Source organism: Lucilia sericata, unplaced genomic scaffold (assembly GCF_015586225.1).
Source record: "Lucilia sericata isolate MDLA Ls3-8-SP2 unplaced genomic scaffold, ASM1558622v1 Contig001867F_arrow, whole genome shotgun sequence".
In the NCBI taxonomy this organism is placed as follows: domain Eukaryota; kingdom Metazoa; phylum Arthropoda; class Insecta; order Diptera; family Calliphoridae; genus Lucilia; species Lucilia sericata.
Genome location: NW_023995757.1, coordinates 48358 through 58495, shown reverse-complemented (window position 1 = coordinate 58495; position 10138 = coordinate 48358). Strand labels below are relative to the sequence as shown.

At 31.5% G+C, this 10138-nt stretch overlaps 1 long non-coding RNA gene across 1 annotated transcript; it reads right to left on the bottom strand.

Moving 5' to 3' along the window:
• Nucleotides 1-7277: 7277 nt before the first annotated feature.
• LOC119612906 lies at nucleotides 7278-7740 on the bottom strand. Its single transcript, XR_005232189.1, has 2 exons — nucleotides 7552-7740; nucleotides 7278-7476 (listed from the first exon to the last, which is right to left on the bottom strand). It is a non-coding gene; the product is annotated as an uncharacterized LOC119612906 (long non-coding RNA).
• Between the last annotated feature and the right edge of the window lie 2398 nt (nucleotides 7741-10138).

Sequence of the window (10138 nt, the reverse complement as noted above, 5' to 3'; positions counted from 1 at the left end):
CTATAGTCTGGACTATAGACTAGTCTATAATCTAGACTATAACATAGTCTATCGTCTGGACTATAGTCTGCACTAAAGCCTAATCTATAGTCTGCACTATAGCCTAATCTATAGTCTGGACTATAACCTAATCTATAGTCTGGACAATAGCCTAGTCTATAGTCTGGACTATAGCCAAGTCTATAGTTTGGAGTATAGCCTACTGTATAGTCTGGAATATAGCCTAGTCTATAGTCTGGACTATAGCCTAAACTATAGTCTGGACTATATAGATTAAACTATAATCTGCCTAGTCTATAGTCTGGACCATAGCATAGTCTATAGTCTGGACTTTAGCCTATACTATAGTCTGGACTATAGCCTGGTCTATAGTCTGGTCTATAACCTGGAATATAGCCTAGTCTATAGTCTGGACTATAGCCTAGTCTATAATCTGGACTATAGCCTAAACTATAGCCTGGACTATAGCCTAAGCTATAGGCTGGACTATAGCCTAAACTATAGTCTGGACTATAGCCTAAACTATAGTCTGGACTATATAGATTAAACTATAATCTGCCTAGTCTATAGTCTGGACCATAGCCTAGTCTATAGTCTGGACTTTAGCCTATACTATAGTCTGGACTATAGCCTGGTCTATAAACTAGTCTATAGTCTGAACTATAACAAAGTATATCGTCTGGACTATAGCCTAGTCTATAGTCTGGACTGTAGCCTAGTCTATAGTCTGGACTATAGCCTAGTCTATAGTCTGGACTGTAGCCTAGTCTATAGTCTGGACTATAGCCTAGTCTATAGTCTGGACTATAGCCTAGTCTATAGTCTGTACTATATCCTACTCTATAGTCTGGATTATGGCCTAGTCTATAGTCTGGACTATAGCCTGGTCTATAGTCTGGCCTAGTCTATATAGTCTGGACTATAGTTTAGTCTATAGTCTAGACTGCAGTTCAGTCTATAGTCTGAATATTTCGATTATATTCTAGTCTAAATTCTGAACTATAACTTACTCTATTATCTGGATTATATCTTAGTCTATAGTCTGGAATATATCCTAGTCTTTAGTCTGCACTATAGCCTAGACTATAGTCTCTATAGTGTGAATTATATCCTAGTCTTTAGTCTGTACCGTAGCTTAGTATATAGTCTATAGTCGGGACTATAGCATAGTCTATAGAGTGGAATATAGTATAGTCTATAGTCTGGACTGTCTCAATAACAGTCTATCCATAGTTCGGACTAAAATAGTATATTGTATATAGTCTGGACTATAATCAAGATTTGGACTATATTCTGTAGTCTGGTCAATAGTTTGAACTATCGTTTATAGTCTCCACTATAAAAGATTTTTATTTATATGCATCTCTAAAGCTTTAACAAAATTCTCGCTTTCAAAGCTTTGCTTAAAGCTTAAAACCTTTTATTAAAAAGTGCCAACTTTTTTACCTTAAAAAGTGCCAAAGATAAATACATAAAACTTTTCCAAATACACTACAGATTCCAACTGTTATCTGTATACTTCAAATCACATATCGGTGTTATTATTATTTTTTTTAATTACAATTTTTACACATTTTATACAAAAGTAAATACAATTAAAAAAGTACAGGACCTAAGTGTAGCTTTTTCAAGTTTTGAAGCGAAAAATCTTAAAACTTTAAATCAAATTTGAACATAAAGTTTTTGAGTCCAGCTGCTTTTCATATTTATAGAAATGTTTTAAAACTAAGGAATTTTTCCCAACTTTTTCCTAAAACTTAAAACTTTTCCAAAATCAAGTTAATGAAATATTTGATTTTGTTTCTAAAAGTTTCCCTTTTTAATTTTTTTTTTGCGTACACTTAAAGAAATTTTATGAAAACTATTGTAAATAATATAGAATTTTTATTTATAAATAAAAAACAAATTTATATATTTATAATTATAACAAAAATGATTAAAAATAATCATTAAATAACATGTTAGTTAACATTTTGAATCAATACTATTGTCAATAATATTTTTAAGAAAAGAATTATTAAAAAATTAAATAAATTTTAAATGAAGAAATATCCCCTAAATCCCTGAAGAAAAAATCACACCAACATTATGGAATCATGTTTAAATGTTTAATGTTGGTTAATGTTTATTTAAAATAATAAATTGTATTATAATTGTTTATATAAAAACCTAGAAAAACTGAAAATATAAAATTATTTATTTATAATAATTATTAAAAAAAATTTGATAAATGTTATTATTAAAATATTTAAAAATTAATTATGTGCATAAGTATAATAAATTAAAAGAATTGAAAATAATAAAGTAATTGTTGTTAAAAACAGAAAAAACCTTAATGATCTTTATAATTTAGTCAATAGTCTGGACTATAATTTATAGTGTGGACTACACTTAACTATACTGTTATCTAAAGTCCGGACTATAGGTCTATAGGTGATCTATAGTTTGGGCTATAAAATACTTTATGTTCGGGACATAAAAATTTGGACTATACCATAATCACTAGTCTAGAATATAGACTGACTAATCTGTACTATAATATAGTCTAGCACATATTCTACACTTCATTCTAGTCTATAGTAGGGATTATAGTACCGGTTATATTCCGGACTATAATCTAGTCTTTAGTGTAAAAATATAGTTTAGTGTTATGTCTGGAGTATAATCTAGTCTATAGTCTTCACTATAGTATAGTCAGTAGTCTAGACCATTGCATAATCTATAATCTGGCATTGTTTGTTTTTAAATCTTCTATTACAATTAAAGGAACATAACAATATTAAATTTTAAAATATTTAACAGAATTGCAAAAAAAAACCCTCGATGGATCATTTTTTTCAATAAAACCATGAAATCATTTTAAAAACAATAAAATTCATAACATAAAATATAATATTATTGGGCTCTAATCGCAATCCAAACTCAGTTGCGCAATTGAATCCGGTATTGCAATTATTGGAATAGCAATTACAGCAAAGACCAAACTGTTGGGAGCATTGACTTTCAGTATTGCTATTAATACAACCACGCCAAAATCTTGCCCTTCTTTTGGTTGTTATGTTTTCGTTAGCCCATTGCCCCTTTAAAATTGTACAACCATATAGACACCTAACAAATTTCAATCTTGGATCACTAAGATTCCACGAAGGTATATTATCACATAAATAATCAGTTTTGGAATCACATCTTATGCACCTGAATATTACGTGACCTAAAAAGTATATTTTTATATCAATAATTCTTAGTTATGCAAAAAATACCTGGCCAAAAACCGTAGCACAATGCCAAAGCCGCGAGAAATGCAAAGATTTTCAGCCAAAATCGGGTCATTTTGAAGTATTTTTTTAATAACTTTTTAATTATGACTTTTTCGTTTTTATCTAATAATTTCTTCATAGAGTTGTCAGATTCTACACAAAAAAAAAACGGATTAAACTGGTACATTTTTATACATAGAGAGGAAACTCTGCTGTCAAGGACATTGTCAAGAACTATAGACTAGACTATAGACTAGACTATAGACTAGACTATAGACTAGACTATAGACTAGACTAGTCTAGATTAGACTAGACTAGACTAGACTAGACTAGACTAGACTAGACTAGACTAGACTAGACTAGACTGGACTAGACTAGGCTAGACTAGACTATTTAGTTTAGTTTTATTGAAAAATCTAGACTAGACTAAAACTAGACTATAGACTGGACTAGACTAGACTACACTAGACTAGACTAGACTACACTACACTAGACTGGACTGGACTGGACTGGACTAGACAAGACTAGACTAGACTAGACTAGACTAGACTAGACTAGACTAGACTAGACTAGACTGGACTAGACTGGACTAGACTATACTATAGACTGGACTAGACTAGACTAGACTAGACTAGACAAGACAAGACTAGACTAGACTAGACTAGACTAGACTAGACTAGACTAGACTAGACTAGACTAGACTAGACTAGACTAGACTAGACTAGACTAGACTAGACTGGACTGGACTAGACTAGACTATATACTGAACTAGACTAGACTAGACTATAGACTTGACTATAGACTAGACTATAGACTAGACTATAGACCAGACTATAGACTAGACTATAGACTAGACTATAGACTAGACTATAGACTAGACTATAGACTAGACTATAGACTAGACTATAGACTAGACTATAGACTAGACTAGACTAGACTATAGACTAGACTATAGACTAAACTATAGACTAAACTATAGACTAGACTATAGAACTAGACTATAGACTAGACTATAGACTAGACTATAGACTGGACTATAGACTAGACTATAGACTGACTATAACTAGACTATAGACTAGACTATAGACTAGACTATAGACTAGACTATAGACTAGACTATAGACTAGACTATAGACTAGACTATAGACCTAGACTATAGACTAGACTATAGACTAGACTATAGACTAGGCTATAGACTAGACTATAGACTAGACTATAGACTAGCTATAGACTAAGGCTATAGACTAGACTATAGACTAGACTATAGACTAGACTATAGACTAGACTATAGACTAGACTATAGACTAGACTATAGACTAGACTATAGACTAGACTATAGACCTAGACTATAGACTAGACTATAGACTAGACTATACTAGACTAAGACTAGACTATAGACTAGACTATAGACTAGACTATAGACTAGACTATAGACTAGACTATAGACTAGACTATAGACTAGACTATAGACTAGACTATAGACTAGACTATAGACGAGACTATGGACTAGACTATAGACTAGACTATAGACTAGACTATAGACTAGACTATAGACTAGACTATAGACTAGACTATAGACTAGACTTAGACTAGACTATAGACTGACTATAGACTAGACTATAGACTAGACTATAGACTAGACTATAGACTAGACTATAGACTAGACTATAGACTAGACTTAATAGACTAGACTATAGACTAGACTATAGACTAGACTAATAGGACTAGACTATAGACTAGACTATAGACTAGCACTATAGACTAGACTATAGACTAGACTATAGACTAGACTATAGACTAGACTATAGACTAGACTATAGACTAGACTATAGACTAGACTATAGACTAGACTATAGACTAGACTATAGACTAGACTATAGACTAGACTATAGACTAGACTATAGACTAGACTATAGACTAGACTATAGACTAGACTATAGACTAGACTATAGACTAGACTATAGACTAGACTATAGACTAGACTATAGACTAGACTATAGACTATGATAGACTATAGACTAGACTATAGACTAGACTATAGACTAGACTATAGACTAGACTATAGACTAGACTATAGACTAGACTATAGACTAGACTATAGACTAGACTATAGACTAGACTATAGACTAGACTATAGACTAGACTATAGACTAGACTATAGACTAGACTATAGACTAGACTATAGACTATATAGACTAGACTATAGACTAGACTATAGACTAGACTATAGACTAGACTATAGACTAGACTATAGACTAGACTATAGACTAGACTATAGACTAGACTATAGACTAGACTATAGACTAGACTATAGACTAGACTATAGACTAGACTATAGACTAGACTATAGACTAGACTATAGACTAGACTATAGACTAGACTATAGACTAGACTATAGACTAGACTATAGACTAGACTATAGACTAGACTATAGACTAGACTATAGACTATAGACTAGACTATAGACTAGACTATAGACTAGACTATAGACTAGACTATAGACTAGACTATAGACTAGACTATAGACTAGACTATAGACTAGACTATAGACTAGACTATAGACTAGACTATAGACTAGACTATAGACTAGACTATAGACTAGACTATAGACTAGACTATAGACTAGACTATAGACTAGACTATAGACTAGACTATAGACTAGACTATAGACTAGACTATAGACTAGACTATAGACTAGACTATAGACTAGACTATAGACTAGACTATAGACTGGACTATAGACTAGACTATAGACTAGACTATAGACTAGACTATAGACTAGACTATAGACTAGACTATAGACTAGACTATAGACTAGACTATAGACTAGACTATAGACTAGACTATAGACTAGACTATAGACTAGACTATAGACTAGACTATAGACTAGACTATAGACTAGACTATAGACTAGACTATAGACTGGACTATAGACTAGACTATAGACTAGACTATAGACTAGATAGACTAGACTATAGACTAGACTATAGACTAGACTATAGACTAGACTATAGACTAGACTATAGACTAGACTATAGACTAGACTATAGACTAGACTATAGACTAGACTATAGACTAGACTATAGACTAGACTATAGACTAGACTATAGACTAGACTATAGACTAGACTATAGACTAGACTATAGACTAGACTATAGACTAGACTATAGACTAGACTATAGACTAGACTATAGACTAGACTATAGACTAGACTATAGACTAGACTATAGACTAGACTATAGACTAGACTATAGACTAGACTATAGACTAGACTATAGACTAGACTATAGACTAGACTATAGACTAGACTATAGACTAGACTATAGACTAGACTATAGACTAGACTATAGACTAGACTATAGACTAGACTATAGACTAGACTATAGACTAGACTATAGACTAGACTAGACTATAGACTAGACTATAGACTAGACTATAGACTAGACTATAGACTAGACTATAGACTAGACTATAGACTAGACTATAGACTAGACTATAGACTAGACTATAGACTAGACTATAGACTAGACTATAGACTAGACTATAGACTGATATAGACTAGACTATAGACTAGACTATAGACTAGACTATAGACTAGACTATAGACTAGACTATAGACTAGACTATAGACTAGACTATATAGACATTAGCGAAAACGGGCGCCTTGATGACTAATAAACTGTTTTATTGTTGTTTTTACACTCCAGGAGATTTTAATTACTTATTTATCAAGATCTGTATTAATTGTAAGTTCACAAAAATAAATGACTTGCCTAACTTTTTTTCTCAAAATACAAAGGGATTAAAAGGACCCACGAATACATTAGAGTGGTTTATATAACGCAATAAATCAAATTAATAATTTTATATATCATAAAACCGATACCATTCATAATAAAAAAAGTAATATTATGAGGCTTTAATGGCAGTGCAAACTCAGTGGCGCAATTGAATCCGGCATTGCAATGACTTGAGTAGCAATTACAGCAAACAGCAAACTGTTGGGTGCATTGAGATTCATAGCCATTAAGACACCCGCGCCACATTCTTGCCTTTCTCTTGGTTGTTACATTTTCGTTACCCCATTGACCCTTTAAAATTGTGCAACCTTTGTAACACCAAATAAATTTCAGCCTTCGATCACTTAAATTCCACGTTGGTATATTATCACATAAATAATCATTTTTGCTGTCACACATTAAGCACCTAATTTGATGGTCTGGCCAAAAAATAAGAAAATATCAGAAATTAAAATATTTACATGAATGTAATATGTAGTTATGCAAAACTATACCATGCCATAAGCCTTGACACGACACCAAAGACACGAATAATATAAAAATTTTGATCATAAACTCCGATTTTTTTTTAGATCAATTAATTGTATATAATAGATAATTGTATATAATTAATATATATGTATGTATATAATATAAAATATAATATATTATAATATATTTTATGATTATTACTATTATGTTTTAAGCATAGAAAAATAAATAGAACTGAAACTGAGAATAAGAAATATTACTCTCTCACATGTACAGGTTCTGTGTGAATTTAATACAATTGTATGAGTATTTTTATTTTTGTTTACATAAAATAACAAAAATATGAAAGTACAAAATGTATCCGAATACATCATACCCTACCACATTGCGAGTAAGTAGCAATAAGTTATTTAGTATTTTTTTATGTAGAAGTTATATTCAAGAGATTGATGTTTGCTTAATTAATGAATGTACTACTCATTATAACAATATATAGTCAAAATTTCGTATATATAAAATTTGTTGAGTCAAATTTTATAAATACCCTATTCTTGTATAGCATGTACCGCTTATAAAAAAGTTCAATAGGCTTATTTATGGGCGGATTACATCATTACATCGACGCGGGTGTTACAAACTTTAAGACGTAAACAAAATACCGTTCCCATTAGTGTGGTGTAGGGTGTATTTTGACTGCATTTGGGCTGCTTTGAAATTAACAATAATCGTTCATATCAAGCGTTAATTTTAGCATTAGCACAATTCCTTTGGCAAAATAGCCCCTGCTGCTGCAATAAACACTGCTAAAAGTTATGTTTTCCCATAAAATTATTGAAAACATTTTCAGAAAAAAAACAAATTTTTCAATCGTTTTTATTTTTTTAATATTATTTTCAAGTGTCAATATTGACTCAACCCAGCAACCACAAAGAGTTTATTTAAAATTAAAAATAATTTTTAATGAAGATCTTTCTTACATTGGTCAACTGATATTGAATAAAAATGACTAATTCAAACCATTATTTCATAAAATATCGAAATATAATATCAAACAAAAATATAAAAACTTTTTAAACGAAAGAGTTTGTGTTTGTTGGGTTACATATTTTTCAACTAATACATTCTCACGACTTAGGTTTTTGACAGCAGACTTAGGTTTTGTCATACTCAGTTTCAGTTCTATGTATACCTTTTCTATGGTTTTAAGTAACTTATCAGTTATGACATTTTCGTTTGTACATAGGTTACCAGATTTTTAAAACGATCGACAAAAAACAAAAAAATCAACCTCTATGGGCCCCTGGAATTTTGGAAATATAAAATTTAGGCAATGTATTATTAATGCATGCTACTTCATGCTTCAAATAACCTAGTGGTGAGTAGTAAACCAAGGTATTAAACCAATTCAAACCATTCTGATCGTTTATGACATCTTGAATTAATATCCCATTTACACATACACGAAATCTAGTAATTTTGAGATTTCAAATGACAAATGGCCTGACTTTTGGACACATTTATTTTTATTCCCCAAAATTTGTAATAGCTATTAACTTCATTTAGATATAATGATATCGAACTTAGGGTATCCTTTGGGGAGATACCGTGAGTATAGAGTAACGAGTCATCAGCATATAAAATACCAGTTGAATTATGAAATTTATGTGGGAAATCGTTAATAAATATATTATATAGATGAGGAGCTAAAATTGAACCCTGAGGTACACCACATTTAACATCACCAAAATCAGAATATTCATTTTGTAGTTGAACGCAGAATTTTCTATTTTCGAAAAAGTTTTGTATTAGTTTAATGATAAATGGATCAAAACCAATGTTTATCATTATACCCTACACCACTATAGTGGGGAGGGTATTACACGTTTGTGCTGATGTTTGCAACACACAAAAATATTGGTCCTACACCCACCTTTAAGTATACCGATCGACTCAGAATCACATTTTCGAGATAATTTGATGAAATTTGGACCAAGCATGTTTTTTGGCACAAGGACGAAGCCTATTGAAAATGGTTGAAATCGGTCCATTATTTCACCTAGCCCCATACAACCGTACCTCCCGATTTGGGCTTTATATGCCATAATTACGTCAAATATACTATTATCTCTTTAAAAATTGGCACAAATAAGTTTCATATAAGTATAAATGACACTGCAGATTTTCGTATGATCAACCCTTATTTGACCCTAGCCCCCATACAAACCCTCCTTCAAAAAATGTCTTAAACGTCTAAAATTGACTTGTAACCATTTGTATCGCAATGAAACTCAACATAATTAAGTATTATTTAAAATTATATCCTTTTCCCAAATTTAATGAGGATTGGCCCATGTTTGACCTATACTCCTATATAAAGCCTCATTTAGAAAATTTGTTTTTATACCCTTCACCTTCGTGAGAAGGGTATATATAAGTTTGTCATTCCGTTTGTAATTTCTATAATATAATTTTCCGACCCTATAAAGTACATATATTTTGGATCCTTATAGATAGCGGAGTCGATTTAGCCATGTCCGTCTGTCTGTCTGCCTGTCTGTGTGTATGTTGAAATCAGTTTTCAGAAGACCCCAGATATCTGCGAGATCCGAA